Source organism: Struthio camelus, chromosome Z, assembly GCF_040807025.1.
Source record: "Struthio camelus isolate bStrCam1 chromosome Z, bStrCam1.hap1, whole genome shotgun sequence".
Classification (NCBI taxonomy): domain Eukaryota; kingdom Metazoa; phylum Chordata; class Aves; order Struthioniformes; family Struthionidae; genus Struthio; species Struthio camelus.
Window position 1 is genome coordinate 1527892 of NC_090982.1, and position 19261 is coordinate 1547152.

The window sequence follows — 19261 nt, forward strand, 5'->3', positions numbered from 1 at the left end:
CAGTTTATCTTCATCATAACAGTAACACAGAACTTTTCAAATCCCACCATGAAACTCCTAGCCCTACTTATGTTACCCAAATGTAAGATAAACTACACTGCTGCTCTTTTGCTGTATTCTTCTCCTCCTCCTCTTCCATCAGTGACAGTCATGCTAAAATTTATAATACAAGGAGGAAATCACCACTTCTTACAGAGAGCACACTTCTCACAAAACAGTACCATCTCCTATTATAGTAGACTCTTCTTTGCTGTCAGCTCCGTAGGCCTTGTGCAGCACACTTATTTCTTGTGGTTTCACCCCAAGTGCATCTATTATAAACAATGAGTTTCTCTTGAAAGACAGCCGGTCACAACACTGAGGATTGTGGAAGGAAAAGCCATTTCCACTGACCTCCAACAGAGCAGCTGAGCTGTCAAGACACTGTTAGGCTCTCTGCAAAGAATGCTCTATTCCACTGCAGGGCAGAAAAACCTCAGGGCTATTTACCCTCTACAGAATCAAGGACAATGAATAGGAGCCTCTCAGGCCTCCACAGACAAGAAAGAGCCAACAACCTTGCAAAAGTAAGTGTGTTCAACAGAAAACCCTCTTTGTCCTGACCTGTGTACTAACCAAACCAGGCTTGAACATAAAGAGCACCAAAACGAAGACTGATATCAGAGTAACATAAGGACTCCTGATAGCTAAGGCCAAGTGCAAGCAGAACAAATAGTTGAGAGGCAGAAAAGAAAGAAATAACAACACTGAAGAGGTAATGAAAAGGAAACTGAACAAAAATAGTTTGAGGAAAGGAGCGTGGAAAAGAAAGTTACTCTCCTAGAAGAAAGACAATGTTAAAAAACAAAATGCAATCCAGTTTACTAGTTTTTATTCTTTTCCTTTTAAAACGAAATGTACTTTACAGAGGGGAAAACATCCTGCACTTAGGCAATAAGCACAAAAACACGTCCTCCAGAACAGCAGTTCTAACTTTTGCAGCTCTTGGTCTACTTTGACATGCTGACCAAACAAGCTTAACTATATTAAAATAAACAACTTAATAAGAGCTCTCGATTACTGATATTCTAACCCAGCTACCTGAATAGATCTTCACCTTTACAGCTTTCCAGCACTGCAATGCAACAACTATAGCAACTACCTTTAGCAAACTGCACAGAGGTAAGAACGTATCTTTTCCTGGAACAGAAAAGACACTCAGAATGTTCTGAACATATCTTATGATGTCTGCATCTGGGATCAGTCACATATCCTAAAGGAACGATTACATCTCTTACTTTTGGTAGGCTTAATTACATTGTTACAGTAACAAGTTTGATGCTTCTCTGAAATTTCTATTTGTGCCTTGTGTAAAACAACTACCGCATTTTGCTCTCAGACTGCAAAATCCAGCATTCTAAAGTAGCTAGCTAAGACCATAGGGTTTTTAGTTTTTTGGTGGGGGAGGGGTGGGGGGGGGAGAGGAGGAAGAGGCAGATAAGTTTTAAGTACTGCAACATTTATCCCTTTCCAACCCCTAATATTAAGTGGCTGTGAAGAATTCTCCAACTTTCAAAGTTCAGGAAGGTTCAAAAGGGACCACAACATTCTTAATAGAATAATAGTGTTTGAAAACTTACACTTGTAAGGATTACACCTTTACCGTTCTCACTTGCTTTTTTTTTTTTCCTTCATTTCCTCATCATAATTAGGTCTACTGTTTTGCATATGTATGGAGAAGGTTAAACGCCTATCAACATGAAAACATGTGTTATCCTCCACAAAGAAACAACAGTAAGCAGAAAAGATGCCTGCAATTATCATACTTTTTTTTCATTCCAAAAATGAAAAGTCACTCCGCAAAGTCACTAGTAAAAGCTAGTTTTGCAAACTATGACCAAAAATAAGTTCTGGAAGAGGATGAAACCTGGACTACAAAAGTGGGAGTAATAGCATTACATCACTGACTTGCCTGTCAGCCTTAACCCTGTAACATGATATTCAGCTCAAGGAAGGTGGACTCCAAGAGAAAAATCCAGGGAAAAAACAATGGCAGTAGAGGATTTAGCACTTGTAAAACTGAATTCTTTGTTCTGTTCTGATCACTGACTTTTGCTGCTGTTGGTATTAAAGATGGAGCATCTGCTCCTCAGTGCAGCTAATGTTTAACAGAAGCTAAATTATCAATGCCGCAAAACAATCTTAGCAATCGGCACAGAACTGGTTGCATTTGTGTATGAGCTTTGACAGTCTCATTCCTGTGGTTTAAGCTACTGGCTGCAACTATCCGCCCCTTGCTGGAGAGGGCCACCATGAAGCAAAAATGAATGTATCCTTACAGCTCAGGTGCTCATTTTACCAGTACGGCGTATTGGCAAAACCATTAATGAAGGCTATTTTATACCAACACAGGCTGAATGAGGCAGAAGGGCAGGAGAGAACTCTTCAGGAAAAAAAGGTAAGCTCTCAGATGAGAGCTTGAAACACCAACTAGCCTGTCAGCCCTAATTTCAAAGTGCCGTTCTTATACTCCAGATACTTTGATGGCATATGTTAAAAGCACTCCAAAAATGATTGCCCGCATTTAGCCTTCCTGATTAGTGTTCAGTATTGCCATAAACCAACCACTTAATCTAATCTCAGAGACAGTAAATAATTACCAGTTACCCTCATTGCAACTTACCCAGCATCAGTTGCAGCACTAACACAAATACCAGCTTCACGTTTTCCAGCTAGGAAGAGAATTAACTGTCTTCTGAACTGAAGGTTCCCTTCTCAGCTCTGCATATAATCATTTCATCACATGCTCAAACCTGCCTTTCTAGAGTCAGAAGTAAAAATACCACCGTACAGAATGAAAGTCAAGTCTTCCTTACCCAGTTACAGTGATGGTACTCTACAGCCTCTGGGACAGTTTAGTTTCAGTCCACAAATGAACTGAAGACGTTCTGCACGTAAGTCATTCCACAAAACTCCCCAGAATCCCTTAAAACAAGGCACTGATACCAGCTTTTATAAGTAAGGAAGCAGTGCTGGAAAAGAAAGGAGGAAGAAGTTGACACAGGAAAACAGCTAGCTAAACAGGTAGCTCTTTCCAACTGCAATTTCCATAATAAGACAGCTAAAACTGCATCAGCAACCAGCCGAAGCAAAGTAATCAACTTGAGGAAAAAGTGAGGTAAGTAGAAGAAAGGATCGTGAACCTAACTTTTTTTTTTTTTTTTTTTTTAAAGACACTAGTATATGGAAAACTAGTACAAACGTAGACAAATAACCCCTAAATGGCTGTTACGCAGTCAGGAGCCAAGCATCCACAATAGCATTCACATAGACAAACTGTGCATAAACTGCAGAGCTTTTCTAATCCACAACAGCACATAAGAAAGCAGCGAGTTCAGAAGACAGCAACAGCAAGTCATCTATAAATGAAAGTTTTTCACATCAATCTTTTATCCATTTTATATGAGAAGGCACTTACTATTAAAAATATAACAGAACTTAACAGAATTATCACAGAATTGATAATTAATTAGCATTCAAAGTATGACTATATCAACAAAGTTGTAGCCACATATATTGACACTAAGTATTCAAAAATCGTTGAAAGAAATTTCCTCTGACGAAGCTCAGCCTAAATAGAGTCAGGCATTCCATAAAAAGACTATAGACAGAAATAAATAAATATTGCCCTTGTTATCTACCATATTTAATCTGATAGCAAGCATATTTTAAGTTTCCCACAGGAATTTTTAAAACTAAAATCACTTCAGAAGATCCTTAATGCTCCCTACCACAAATTTCAAACACCAGGCAGAAGTGAGCCATATGCAGCACAGAAGAAAGACAAACAGCTTGCGTTGGAAGACAAATACTACAGTCCCCTGCCATCCATCATCAAGAATTACTTCTTGAGATTGAACTACGCCATGAGAGAAAAATCAAAGTAATTTACTAAAATTGACAAAAATGTAACAGTTGTTTAAATAGATAACATACTCATTGGCATTCCCTCCCCCCCATTCTTTAGAATAAAACTTAGTAAAATACCACACAAAAAATATGTAACATTAAACGCTTGGCTGACAAGGAGAGAAAGGACTCTGCCTCACAGTGTACTCAGAACAAAACTCCGCACAGCATATCCTGAGCATCTGAAAGACTTTTTTTCCCAGGATGTACCATATGCAGATCTCTGTAAGGATTTGAAAAAGTAATTTCAGAAGGGGGAGGGGGTAAAAAGTGCTTTCCTTTGTTTTTTGATTAAGGCTGGGGGAGAACTGAGGAAATTGTTTTTTTTCTATTTACATGTTAAAATTGTCAATGTCTGCTGGTGAGCACAGCAGATGAGTAACTAGAAACATGGTTACTTAGCATGTGAAGCAGTAAGTTGCCAAGGATTCTGGGGAAGAAGTAAGAGTAGCTCATTTTTCCCTTGTGTTCACTCCTCCAGTGAACATATCTTAAAATAATATAAGGAGGCTACAGAGGAGGAATCTGACATTTTTTCCCTTATCCTTACACTCTGCATACCCACATTTTAAAGATTATCAAAACCCCACGACACTTTTTAGTCACTTCCAAAAATTCAGACTTGTTACAGGTGCACAGAAATTTGAAGTTCATTCTAATGCCCTCTTAACGTTTATGACTGGAGAATAAGTGGCTTTGAAAGTCTGCTTCAGGTTCCACTAGGCAAGTCATTTTACCCACTTTATGGAGTGACAGAGGGAGGAACTGAAACATGGAAACCAAAGTACTTCCCTTCCCACAGAGGAGTTATGGAAATACATCAGACCATAATGCATTCACACACTTAATCACAAAAAAGCTTATAGGACTATAGAATTAGCCCTACATTTATTTCTTTCCACACTTTGAAGCTACATTGTTAGCTTCAATGAAACAATCGGCAAGGTAGTATATTTTTAGATCCAAAACCAGAAATTTGGCATTGTCCTCTCTCAATTTGTAGCTCTTCTTCCAAATGCAAGCCATTTTCAGAAAAGTGATAACTACACTCATGAGTTATCACTTGGGCACAATAACTGTACAGAATGTAAATAACTGTTACAGTTTACAGCAAACACATTCCTGCAAGCAATTTCTAATGGCAGCATCTAAGATAATACCTAAAAAGTTACATTAATAAGTGCTTACAACTCATACTCTACTTTTCAATCGCATGTATTTCAAAGATGATCTAATATATTCATAAAAAGAAACCTGCAAGTGGCAAGATGCATTTAACACCATGTGAATCAACACACACGGTCTGCTTCTTGCAACTCCCGTCATGAGAGAATCTAGCACACAGAAAGGTAAACTGAAGAAAATTAGCTCCACTGGCCAGTCAGAAGCCTTTTTACCTGGTCAGGCACCAGGCTACCTCAGAAATAAATCTATATGGATCCAGAATACTATTCTTGTGGGCAACTGCCAAGACAAGCAGCTTGAATGAAGCTAAACAGAGTATCCTATGAAATTATTATGCAACAATTTGATCACAGGAGTGATTTTTACCTCATTGTGGACAGTCAAGATCGATCAAGCACAAGATTAATAAATTGGTATCCATATAAAAAACTTAATTTGGTGCCACCAAGCATGACAGTATTATTAACAAAGATAAATGTTGTTAAAAAGCACCTTTCGGTGAAACTGTTCCTGTTCAGCAATACTTAGATGCAAATTTTTGGCAAAATAAGCAGTTCCAACAGTATTTCAACTGGGCTGGATTGTACTGCAGGTAAAGATGGAGATTGTAGCAATAACCATCAGACTTTAAAAGTACAGATTCCATGCAAAGCAATGTCAACTTGGCAAATCCAAAACTTTTATTAATAAAACAGAGATGAGAAGGAAAACGCTTATGTGGATTACTGGGAGGTGGCGGGGAAAGGAAGAGGAAGATGTTGGGAGGATCTGGCCGAGAACTAGAGACTAGATCGAAGTACTTTCTTATGCCTTTTTTTTTTTTTTTTGAACCAAACACCTGTAAATTAATAATCATCTTGCGGAAGACCAATATAAAAATATGATTTTAAAGCATAAACCAATTTAAGAAGGAAGGTGACTTTGCAATCAATCTTAAGGAACTGGTACAGTAAAAGGCCATTTACTTATGCAAGTCATTCAACAAGCGATATAAATCCACACTTTGTTTCTAAAATAGAGTAAATGTTTTTCTCTAAACCCGATGATTTTTATTCATAATTCATAATTTTTGACTACACATTCCCACTCCAATACAAGAGAGAACTTTTCCTTTTGCCCTTGACATAGGGCAAAAAGCAGTTTGCACTTGGGGATAAGAATTTATAGGTGAATATTTAACAAATGGTGGTATTATGCTTGCTTTTCCCTTAAAAAGATTCATTTTAGCTTGAAAAATTGTATGCAGGGAAAAAAATGTGGAAATCAGCAAACAATCACCTAGTAATGCTAAAGCTGTAGCACTGCAACTCAGGCAGGGGGCCCGAGTGCAAGGAGCACATGTAGAAGAATTCCCTTAGATCTTGCCTCTTTCGAATCCTCAAATGAAGATAAGGTTCCTTGCATCTAAAGCACATATTATATTGTAGGCAAAAAATATAAACAAAACAAAAACCAGTTACTATTACCAGGGCAATTCTATGGAGGATAATCATTCGAAACACAGGAGATAATACAAGACCTCAGTTCATTTTGACCTTAACTCTAAGAATACAGCGTTGACTTCTAAAGGTCTCTGTGCCCAAATGTTTTTTGGGTAAAGTCATTCTAAATAAACAATGGCATGGCATGCCATTAAGTTAAAGAATTCCCATTCCTCAATAAAGGCTATTGATAGTCACTGTTAAGTACAACAAACAAATTTGGTATAATAAACACTTTTCCAGTGTGTTTCTCTGCCTAGTAAGTTAGAATAAATTGGGCAATACATTTGAACTAAGTAACCAGCTGACTCACAGATTCCATGATGTTCATCCGTGTACTTAAATTAATAAATGGTTCACATACACCAGGAAACACCATCTACACATGAGCCAGTTCTTCATAAAGAATATTTAAGTTCGACACCCGTACTGTACTTTTCAGCTTGTTCAACTGACAAAGTGGGGGGAAAAAGAAACTGTACAGAAGAACATATTACATGAAAATCAGCAAACATCACACTGGCCACACTCATGTATTTTTACATATACGGTTACAGTTTTATATTGACGTTTGCATGCACGTGACATGAGAAGAAGCAGAGACAACCTATGGTCTGGTGATCTTTTAAAACATTCAGTCACAACGTCAGCCACAATTCACACAAGATTTGCAGTATATCCAGCAGTATCACAATGAATATATAATCTACTGAAGATAATGTCACACACTGTCTGGTTATGCAGAAGGTTGAAGAACAGTTCGTAAGTAAAACTGAAACACTTGACTAGATACCCATTTACAAGTCAGCAGTTACATGATATTCGTTCTGCCAACTTGAAAAATTGACTTTGTTCTTTTAATTAAGCAAATACTGCATAGCACATATTCCCATTCACACAAAACATACACAGAACGTTTCCCACCTTAATCAAAATAAAATTATTATTCACAAAGCAAATATATCCTCAGTTTCAAACAATAAGGACAGTTATTGCTACCAAAAAACAATTGTTTTAATGCTGTTAATGTTTTAAGTTATTGTCTAACACAAGGTCAGCACACAACACAGTTATCTGTTAATAGTAATGTATGTCTATGGGGATTTGATAAAATCCCTTATCACTTCGCACAGAAATGAAAAAATAAAGGTAGAGTTAGTTTAAATAATTTGTTCCCAAAGCAGCAGACCTACAAAACCCCAGTTTACTTTGTATTTGTGTGTATCTCTTCCTCATGATCTTACCCTGCACTATAATAATGCCAACACATGCACCTACAGTATCTCCAGGTCTCACTCACATCCTCTAAGCACTTTCCTCCGACCCCATCGCTGTTAACTGCAACTTGAACAAAAAGGCAGTCATTACTCTTTGACTAGTCATCTTTCAGCACAAGGAACACATAAAACTCTTGAGCTCACCATACTTTGTCCAACAGTTGAACATTTATTTAGGTCTCTCCTCTATTCAGCCATCGATTTTTATAGAAAACACAGGGATAAGGGAAGAAAAGTGAAGTTCCTATGTCAAAAAATGATTCAGAACTGAAATATGAGAAAGAAAATTTTTAACCTTTTTTACATTTTGAAAAGAAGTCTCAAATGATAACTATTCAGTTGCAAAAGCTGAATATCTAACAGAGTAATATATCTAATACCTAATACAGTAACATAGCATTTCTAAGTAAACTGCTTCTAGCAAATTCACTTTTACCAACTAAGCACCACCTAGACATAATATGCTACAGAATACGTTCATGAAAAAAGAGAATCACCTCCAGAACAACAGCTGCCTTACTGCCAAGTGCTTCAAATATCAAGTTTGGTTTCCTGACAGATCATGAGGTCTTACTGTTCCAGACAGGTTTCAAAAAATCAAGTTCTCTGCAACAGACGCATTTTAGAGGCGAAGTGGCTATACAAACACAAGCAGACACGTTATAGCGTCAACAAATTTTACTGAAGCTGGACAGGCACAACTTTCCCAAAGTTCACTTTTCATGCTGCTGGCCTTACATGTACTGCTGTTAAAACTGATTTAATTCTTGTACAAGTTTTTTTTTATTAATCTTTCATACTAAATATAGGAAAAAATAAAGACTTGGTTAGGTTTTCTGGACAACATGGAATGACTAAAGTTCAAAAAATAAATCTTTCTAATTTCTCTTAGTAAAAGGATGGATACTATTTTAAGTAATACATCTCTCAGGCTGATAACTTCCCTCCGAACGAACTCTGTTTTCACTTTAAAGGGTTCTTTCTGGTAAACAAAAAAATGGGGGAGGGAGAGAAGGGAAAATGGTACTACCAGTCAAGTCACAGTAACTCTGTTGACTTAAAGACTGAAAAAGTTAACTTGAGAAAATTTAAAGCAAAGAAGAGCATCAACTTTTCCCCTGCCACTGACAAGTACGTTATAGAGCAAACTTAGTCTCTTCAATCAGCAACAAAACACAATGGTACATATCACAATAGTAAGGATTACTTTTAACACAGAACAATTCCTTGCTCTCCTCCCTTTTACTGCACTTACTACTCTGTAGTAGCAAGCAAACTTAAAGTTTAATAGAGTAAGCCTGAGTTTATAAAAAGGAATATGTGAGCAATATGAAATAATAAATTTACAGCTTCAAAAGAAGTCTTGTACAGAGTAACAGATTGCGGACGTTGACAGCATCTTCCTAGCTTTTGACTTACTCAAGTCAAACTGTCCCGAGCGTGTTTTCTCGGGATTTCCTTTACACCTAACAGCATACCTCCCCCAGCAAAATGGAACGGTTATAACTATTATCAAACATTTTTACTAGCAATGATAAAAATGCTATTAAACACTCAGGAAACAATGACAGTCTTAAAAATATTGCACCTCTAAACACTGTTATTGATACCAGCTTATTATCGACAATTTTTCCACCTTCCATTTATTATCTCCGCTGCAGACTGTGTATCAATCAGACAACAGTTCCAACAATTAAAAAAAATGGAGTAAATATTTATTACATGCACATAAAAGAACGTCCTACATTCTTATTCTTACAAGGTCTTATTACTTTTTCTTATAAGACCATACCATCTCTTAAGAGAGTAGCTGAAAAGTGAAACACTGTCAACATATAGGCTTTTCAAAATACGTCTTTGGCCACTCTGCAGGTCTTATCTAGCTTAAGCATTTCAGAGGAAATGCTTTTAATACATTTCCTTTCAGAGTTTCCTGAAGAGTTCAGTATTTTGATCTGGAATTATTTCAGTCCTGAGGGATCATGAACCTTCCCAATTTTTGTGTGTGTATCTGTATGCTTAAAGACAAACGCTAAAAAGGCGACCTAGATTGAAGAGTCATTGGGGAAAATGGAAGTGGAAGTTATTAAAACAAACGTAGAACTCTTCTTAACAAGAAAGATTACCTATCTGAAATATAAAGCTGAGGTGACCTCCCCTCAAGCACATACGTAGCCAGGAGAATTAAGAGCAGGACGGGCAACCACAGCAACCAGAAACTCTGCTTTACAGTCCTCTAGTAGCAGAAGTCTTTCATAGTAAGATATTTAACTTCTGTCATTCTAGGCATTAGTATTATCTTAGCTTTGTTACAAAAGCTATGTCAACTGTTAAGTTAACACAATATTTCACACGTCTAGCCTTGATTTTCCAATGGTGAAAGCAGAGCCGCCAAGATTACACTGGCTAGCTCAACCCACGTAAAAAATTAAACGGATTTCCCTCAAATAATGGCTTAAATATGCTTTAAAAATTTAAATCTTCCCATGCTTTCTGTTTTAGCACTCCAATACATCTCTTTAGAAAAAAATGCCTGACCTTCCTGTGATTAATCATATATGATGACACTAAGTATCTCAAGTTCTGCCCAGGTTCTGTATTCTCTTAAACACATTACAAAATATCTACAAGGACAACTTAAATCGAAATAATAAAGCTATTGGAAAGGTATAAGCTTTTATTTCTGTTCATCTTGTCATCTGTCAGGGAGTCTCATGAATTGCAAAACAGCTTTTATGAGACACAGGGTCTCATAAAAAAGTGTTACACTACAAATTCTTATCAGACCCGCCAGTAGAATGAAGAATTTAAACTTCACAAGCAGCCTACCTAACAATAATCAGTGGAAAATGCACACTATCTAGCAGCAAGAAAACCTACAATAACATTATTTAACATATGCCTAATTGTTCAGGCTTTACAGTGAAAACCAATTCACAACAGTAGATACATAAACGGGATGGAAAAGTTAAGAGGAACCTTATGTTTAAGGAGCATTCCAACTTTTTTTTTTTTTAAATTCAAACCTTTTCATCCACAGTTTTAACTCTTCTGTGAAACACCGCATGACAGTTACGTAGGGCTATTTCAAAAAATACCACGCAAAGCACTTCCAAAGGAACCTTCCACAGCACATACAGGTAATCAAACGGAATTTCTAAATACTGGCTTCTCCAGCACCCGTACCTCATATGCAGAGGGCAGAAAATGGCTAAACTGAGGTGAGGCAAGAGCATGCACAGAGCAATAGGTATGTGACACTTCCAAGAAGAAACGCAGCTGAAACAACAAAAGAAAACCCAAGTACTCCACAAACCACGGCCCCAAACCTTTTTTGAGCCTCACTGTTTCGAGGACACGCTCAAGTTTACTCACAGGACATTCCGAAGTAGCACCAGCCACTTGTGGACTAAAGACTCAACTTCGGGGACCAGGCGCCACAGCACTGCAATTCACTAACAAAGTCGAGCAGTCGAGGAAACACCTCGAATTGGGAAACGCCTCCCCCCACCCTCCGCCCCCCCCCCCAAAAAAAACAAAACAACAACAAAAAAAAAAAAGAAGAAGAAGTGCCACTCCGAGTGCCAGCTCTGAGGCTGCATACCTCCACAGCGGAGGCCGCCCAGGCGCGGATGCGCCCCCGCTGCGCTGCTCTCCTCCGGCCTGAGCACAGGTATTTCCACCCCCGCCGCCCAGACACACGCAGACACGCGCCTCCCCCACAGCCGAGGGTGCCGGGCCCCGCACCCAAACGCCCCAGGCCGACGGCGGACTCCCAGTCCCCGGGGGGGAGAAAGCGCCCCCTCCCCCCCTCGGGGGGGGGGCTCCCCCCTCCCCCAGTCCATGCGCAGCCGCGCACCCCGGGGCAGGGGCGCCCCCCCCCCGAGGCCCCGCACCGAGGGCGGCAGGCCCCGCGGCCGCCCCTGCCCCCCTCCCCCCCGCTCCGGCGCCTTCCCCCCCCGCTCCCGGCCCCAGCTGACCTGTCGGCGGGAGGAGGGGCGGCGCCGTGACCGTTGGCGCGGGGGAGGGGGCCGCTTCCCCCCCCCGCGGCCGGGGCCGGTGCGGCGCCGGGCTGCTCGCCTATCCGACCCGTCACCGAGCCTGCTTCTCCTCCCTTCTCCGCCTTGCCCGCCGTGAAAGAAAAATAAAAAATAAAAAATAAAATTAAATAAAAACAAGAAGAGAGGCAGGCAAAGAGAGGGTAGGGGAAATACCGGCCCTTCTTCCCCTCCCCCCCCCTCAAAAAAAAATAAAAAAGGGGGGGGAATAAAATTAAAAGGCTCGGCCCTGAGTTTAAAACAAAGAGGCGGAAATAGCCGAGTGCAGCCCGAGCGGAGCCGAGCGGGGGCGCCGCGCTACCGGCGCATGCGCAGGCAGCGCTCACCCGGGCACGGCGCTGGCGGCCCCCCCCCCCCTCCCCGAGGAGCTGGGCCGGCCCCCCGGCCGCTCCCCGCCCCCCGCGGCGTCACGCGCGGGCCGGCGGGCGGGGCTGTCCGCGGCCGTTGGTCCTGAGGGGAGCTCTGAGGTGGGGGGGAAGGGGGGGCTCGGCGCCCTGCCTCCTGCCTCCCCCCCGCACGGCGGGCAGGGCCCGGGGGCGCCGTGCCAAGGCCACCGGCCCCCTGCCACGGCCCGAGGGGCCCGGGGGAGAGTGCTCGGGAGCCCAGGCTTGACAAATGAATTCCAGTTCCTTGGGAAATGAGGCTGGCCAGGGTGCTTTGCCTTCTGCCGTTCCTTCAGATGCCAGGGCTTAAAGCTATTTAATAGTTCGAGGTTTTCTGCAGAAGCATGGGGGTGTCATTTTAACCAGTCAGTGATGAAACTCAGGATAGGAGCTGGGAGTGCTGGTGTCAGGACACGCAGTGCAGCGGCAAGCTGCAAGCCACAGGCTCCAGTTGATGAAGTTAGGAAGGTCTGGTCTTCCTGAAAGCCAAAAGGTATGAAGTCTCAGATGTGTAGGTCAAAGAGCACGCGGCAAGTTTATGAAGCCCATGCCAAATTCGACCTCATTCCGCGTGGCTGAACACCAAAGTTGCAAAGAGAAGTACTCAGAAATTAACCTGTTGAAAATTTAAGGCACTGAAGTGAGCTTTACTATCCCTATCATGCATACCTGCAGTATGAGGTCTGTTTACCTACCTGCACATTTTCCTCTTTCTCCCAACAAGACCAAGCTGCAATATGCTCTCCCAGCTTGCCTAAGAAATTAACTAGAAACAGACTATCTCACATAGCAGAAGCCTTGACTATGTTTTCCAGCTTGTCCAACAATCTGCCCAGCCTTAGATGTGTATCAAGGCTTCAGGGTCCGCGCCGCTCAGCTCCAGGCACTGTTATCCCAAGCGACACCTGTGCTGACAGACCACGTGGGAGCACTACAGACTTGCTCTGTTTAGCTTCAAGGTTAGTGTGGCCAAGCAGGCACATCTTCTCCCTTGGAAATTTAAATTCTCTTCCCAGTTAAAGCACAGATGACTTTGCACAAACCCTCACAGAGGTAATGTGATAGATGGTAATAGGGGCCTGCTGCCTCCTTCCTGGAGGTAGGGTCCAAGTAGCCAAAAGCAAAAGTAACAAACTATAAAAATGTGAGTGAACTTATAAACTGGACACTAATTATAAACTGCTTTTCCTGTTGCCAGTTTTTCTAGAGCCAAACACTGCAGATTTGGAAAACTACAAAGGCCAGAGTCGACAGGTTTCTTTTTTTTTTCTTGATAAATATTTTTTAGAAGATGGTGCTTGGAGCAAGATCACATAGCCATGTCTCCGCAGGCAATTAATTTTCCTTAAAATGCTCTTGATGACAAGACTGTTCTGACCCTCAAAGAAGTGAGGCCATGCTTTGTTCTCTTTTTGAACTTCTCTGCTTAATATCAGTTCTGATGCCTTTGGCAATGCCATATACGAATATGTTAGCTAATACATGATATTTCTGAAAGCTAGGCTTAGTCAGTAGCTACAGTGTCTAACAGCATAAATTAATAGATGTAAATGCTTGTTTGGACTTGGGACTAGGAGGTAAGTATAACTTCTTGTTAGCCTTATGGCAGTAATACTATGGTCAAACTAAAACACGAAGTTGAGAGAACCACACTGGTGGAACTAGAATCAGCGTTTAAAGGATTTTTTTCTATCAGCTCTATATACCTCAGTTCTCACAGTTTCCACACCAAAAAAAAAAAAAGCATACTATAAACCCAGGTAAACTGATAAAAGCAATTAGAAACCAACGGAATCTCCAGCTTTTGGAGGTATGTGATTTTTCTGGTTAAAAGATAATCCGTATAAGAGAATCTATGTCAGACCTCATGACAGGAAAAACATTTCAGGTGAAAGAAGTTAGTCATCTCATTTGGGACTCCTTTGTGACAGTGATAAGGTATTAGTCAGCAATAGCACATTAACAATAATTGTGTAGGCAAGGAAATGGCCAAAAACCCAACAAAATAGAATGTTTTCATGATCAGTACTAAAGCACAACACAGGCAAATTATGAGAAAAGGATTCTAGTTTAAGACTGAACGTAACTAACTTTGGGAGGCACAATGTTTACATACAGCCAAAGCTGGGAATGAATTTATGCAGTAGCTGCTCAGATCCTATCCAAAATAAATTAGCTGTATGAGTCCCATGCAAGTCTATGCAATTTAGGCTGGTTGCCTCTGAGTAGGCTGAAAGAGCTGACTGATATCACTGAAAGGCCACTCACTATCATCTTTGCAAGATCATGGAGACCAGAGGAGGTTCCCAACTACCGGAGAGAGACAAATGTTTCACCTATCTTTAGAAAAGGAAATAAAGACAATTCAGGGAACTGCAGGCTGGTCAACCTCACTTGCATCCATAAGAGAATCATGGAGCGAGTGCATCTGTGCCATTTCTGAACACATGAAAGAGAAGAACATGACTTACCAAGGGTAAATCATGGTGGACTGTCCTGATTCTCTCCTGTGATGAAATGGCTGGTTTTGTGGATGCAGGAGAGCAGTGAATGTTCTGTACCTTGATTTTAGCAAGGCTTTTGATACAATCTCCCACAATATTCTTGACCTAGGATGTTAGGGCCTGGATGGATGAAATATTAGATGGGTGAAATATTGGCTGGATTGCCAGTCTCAAAGGGTAGTAGTTAACCGGTTGTATTCTACCTGGATACCAGTGGCAGGTGAAGTTTTTTGGGGGCTTATCCTGGGACCAGTTTAATATCTTTATTAATGACTTGGACAAGGAGACATAACGTACCTAGTCAAGACTGTGGACAACACCACGCTGGGGGTGCAGTCAATATGCTTGAGGGCAGGGCTGTCATTCAGAAGAACCTAGAAAGGCTAGAGGAATGGACCAACAGGAACCTTATAAAATTCAACAAGTACAAAGTCTGGCACCTGGAACAGACTAAATCCCTGCAGAGGTACAGACTCAGATCTGACAGACTGTCTGGAGAACAGCTCTGCTGAAAAGGCCTTGCCAGTTCTGGGGGACAGGAGACTAACTGTAAGTCAGAACTTCAGTGATGACGCTAACAGCATCTTGGGATTTATTAACAGGCCAGTACCCTGAGGAATGTGATTGTTCCCCTTTATTCAGCAGCTGTTAGAATGTATCTATGTAGTGCATCCACATACCAATACAAGAAAGATGTTCATAAACTTGAGTACAGAGGCCACCAACATGGCAAAATTGCTGGAGAACATGCCCTGTGAGGGGAAGCTGAGGGATTAGGGCTTGCTCAGCCTGAAGAAGAGATGGCTTCAGGAGGACCTAATAGCAACTTTCAACAGCTACAATGGGGTTACCTAAAAAACAGAGCTAGACTGTCTATTGAGGCAAATGGCAGGAGAATCAGAGACAGTAGTCGTAAATAGAATGAAAGGATGTTCTGACTGGACGTAAAGAGGGGGAAAAATCACTATGAAGATAATTTAGCATTAGAAGAGGTTTCCCAGAGAGGCTGTGCACTGTGCATTAGTGGAGGTACTCAAGACCAAACTAGACAAAGCCCTGCTTTGAGGAAGTTGTACTGGAGACCTCTGAAAGTCCCTTCCCACCAGAGTGTTTCTGTAATTCTGTGATTAACCGTCAAGCACAGAAACCAAAATAGTCCATCAAAATTCAAGCTTATGGAAAAAAGAGTATCTAAAATGGTTAAATCATCCTGGGAAGACAGAACATCTTTCTCAATCTGCTCAGAAAGATCATGCCTTTTAGATCCTGTGTGAACAGGCTGATCTAGATGAGTAAACTTTATCAATAAATGGTTAGCTGCTTTTGCTAGCCTTCACCTTACATCTTGGCTGCTATCAACGCCCTGCGGACCCTCACCAGTTACTGGCACTGTGAGTGCTCAACTGTTGGCTGCAATTGACAGCTCAGAGTATTTCTGATCACCCGCTTTCAGACTCAGTCTTTCCCAGTCATAAAGCTTGAGTCAGTACTGAATTCACTTAGATTTCTTCATTCAAGGCCAATTGGTGGTCAACAAGCAAAACACTGTACTAGCGACCGAAAAGCTAGAGCTATATTCTGAATATCCAACAGCCTGAATCCAAAGAACCCAAACGTTCGCCAGTTGCACCATGCGCTAAGTATTTGGCTAACTTATTCATAGGGGAATTACCTAAAAGAGTTAGGCTTTAGCAACACAGTAGCCTCACTTCAGAACATACAAAGTATACATTCACGTGTGTGTGTGTGTGTGTGTGTGTGTGTACATACATATGTCTGTGAACATATATATATATATACACATACATATATATACACACAAACACACACGTGTATGTGTAAGCCAAATCCAATATTTGTCCAATATTTGGACATCTCCTCTTTTATACTTTTTCCTCTTACATTATCAGGTTTCTTCTGTGAGTATCTGCCCACTGTAATGTAGACATTCCCCTCAAATGCATTTATATTGCTGGTTTGCATTGCATTGCAGTAGCCTGCTCTGAAACATCAAGAGTATAATAACATTGCTCATCACCATCTTTTGCCGTGTTAGCAAACATTTTGTGTAGACTCCCCGTTCCTGGAGAGAGCTGCACTTGCAAGAATATCCAGCTTTATTTTACAAACTTGTAGGTCATATAGATTTAAAGAAATGCTTAGAAAAATCTCATTACACTTTAAGTCTTTTAATAACATCAGATCTGTAAAAGTGCTGTTCTAGCATTAAGCCAGTAGTCATGAATTTTTTCGAGGTGGAATCACAATTTTTAAAAACTGGGGAAGATAGCACTGACATTTTTCACCATCTCTGTGGTGCATCCATTCTCATCAGCTTACGTTCTCGTGCTGAGGACTGGAGAAACCTGTTAGCAATAAAGAGAGCGTGCACAGCATTTTACTGCAGAATCACAGAATGGTTTGGGCTGACAGGGACCTCTAGAGATTGGCTAGTCCAGCCTACCTGTTCAAAGCAGGGGCAGCTACAGCATGTTGCTCAAGGCTATGTCCAGTTGGGTTTTGAATAGCTTCAGGGATGGTGACTCCATAACCTGTCTGAACAACCTGTCCTAGCAGTCAGCCACTCTCACAGTTAAAGCTTTTTTCTTATGTTTACGTGGAACTTTCTGTATTTAAGTTGTGCCCATTGCCTCTTGCGTTAGCTTTCAGAACGGTTTTAATAGACTAGTGAAGCCAGTTTGCAGGACTGACAAACTAATGTGAATGGATGCTGTTGTAATCTTCTTAAGAATAGAGTGGTTCAGAGAAGCAACAGTTGCAAGCAACAAATACACAGTTACCAGAGATGTTTAGAGGAAGGATTTTATCCTGACAATAGCTAATGCACACTTGAAAGAGGATGTTGGCTGAGAAGATGCTCCTAAGAATCAAGCTGGCATCTAACCTCTACTAAAAGAAATCCAAGATTTCACTAGTGTGGGAATTTCAAATTAGTAGTTTTAGTATATTAACAATTATAAAGAAAGGTAGGGGTTTTAAAACTTGGGGAAGCAATTTTCAAGTAAACTTAACATGCTCAACTAGAAACTGCCTGATTGGGCAGCAAAAAATTAATCTGTTTGAACAGGGGTTTGGACTAGATGACGTTCAGAGTTCCTTCCAACTTATATTATTATATGCTTGTGTTTCTCTAGCCTTTTACAGATTCTGATATTTCCACATCTTATTTGGCACTCTGGAGTTTTCCCTTGATAACCAAGCAATTTTGCTCAGTGAGATTCCCTGGCTGCTGTATTTGTGTTTTTACGTGTTTAGGATCTGGCATACACTTTGCTATGACAGCAGCAGCTAGACTTGCACTTCCTCATTGTTAAGAAAAAAAAAAAAATCTATGTAATTTTCCTAACTTTTTAAAGTTAATTTTAAGAGCTCAGGAATTAGAAAGGCTACCTATTCTGGGAAGACTTACCCTAAGGAACATAAAAATGGCTTTAGAAAAGGTGTATAATGGCTTAGCTCTCCTTCAGAGTAAGGAAGAGAAGACCTAAGGTGCCAATAGAAGGCTCATTTTCAGCTGCAAGAGCATCCCAAAAAAAGAAAGGAAAGAAAGATCTGTGAAGCCTTCAATTTCTCGGCCCAAACTTAACCTATTTCTAGCAGCTGTGCCAATGATTTCTCATGTCTTGCTTCCCCTGTGACAACTTTTATCGCAAGATCAAGTACTGCCACTAAATCTTACATTCCTTGTAAGTTCTGCGTGAACATCCTAATGGCTGCAAATCCGTATGATAACTTCATTCTTGCTCAGGAAACGCCTGCAAACCAGTATCCTCAATGTCAACTTTACCACAGGTAAAGTCTAGCTACAGAGGTATAATCTGTTAATCCTTTATTTAAAAACAAAGATCCAGTAATCCTTCACAGCAGGAGATACCGATGTAGAATCCTTCTGAGACAGTATCGTGAAGGAGTCAGGCCAATCAACAGGAGAGACTGACTGAAGAACACTTCTTGCTTCAGCAGTGAATCAGCTGAAGCAGATAAAAGGGTAGGCAGTGCATGTCTTTTCCTATAGCTCCAATAGGTGAGTGTGAAGAAAGTGGCCTTCTTTCTGGTACTGCCGCTAAGTCTCTTTCGCATGCTTTGACAGCAACACCAGCTTTAAAAAGCCCACTTCCTTCCCCTTTCCCCAACTATTTCCTAATGGAAAAGAAGGATGAGATAGGAGAGCGAAAGGTCACGTGATCTGCCAAAGGGTACAATCAACTGTATCTGTACTGTGTAACTTCTGACAGCTAAGCCCTGTGAAGATGCAGAGTGTCCCTCCTCTGACATTTTCAGAGCAGGTTTGACAATGTAGCCTTGCATTGTTGGCCTGATTGTTAGGAAGTATTCCCCAGTTTCTAACCTTGCTCTACTCACTTTGAGTTTGGTAAGCAAAACAGTTCACACCCTTTATCTTTG

At 40.9% G+C, this 19261-nt stretch overlaps 1 protein-coding gene and 1 long non-coding RNA gene across 15 annotated transcripts in view; one reads left to right on the top strand and one right to left on the bottom strand.

The window, feature by feature from the left end:
- LOC104141138 (polycomb group RING finger protein 3) overlaps positions 1-12281 on the bottom strand; it is a 52867-nt gene extending 40586 nt beyond the window's left edge. For 2 of the 10 annotated variants that reach the window (XM_068927030.1, XM_068927036.1), the window contains exon 1: positions 11872-12272. The gene's annotated coding sequence lies outside the window, so the exon portion shown is untranslated. Of the gene's footprint in view, positions 1-11266; positions 11602-11871 lie in introns of those variants that run through there. The other 8 variants (XM_068927029.1, XM_068927031.1, XM_068927033.1 and 5 more) reach the window with 8 other exon arrangements.
- Positions 11448-19261, top strand: part of LOC104141137 (uncharacterized) — a 31659-nt gene continuing 23845 nt past the window's right edge. For all 5 annotated transcript variants that reach the window (XR_011137693.1, XR_011137692.1, XR_011137690.1 and 2 more), the window contains exons 1-2: positions 11448-11564; positions 13148-13291. This is a non-coding gene — a long non-coding RNA (uncharacterized lncRNA). The remainder of the gene's footprint in view (positions 11565-13147; positions 13292-19261) is intronic.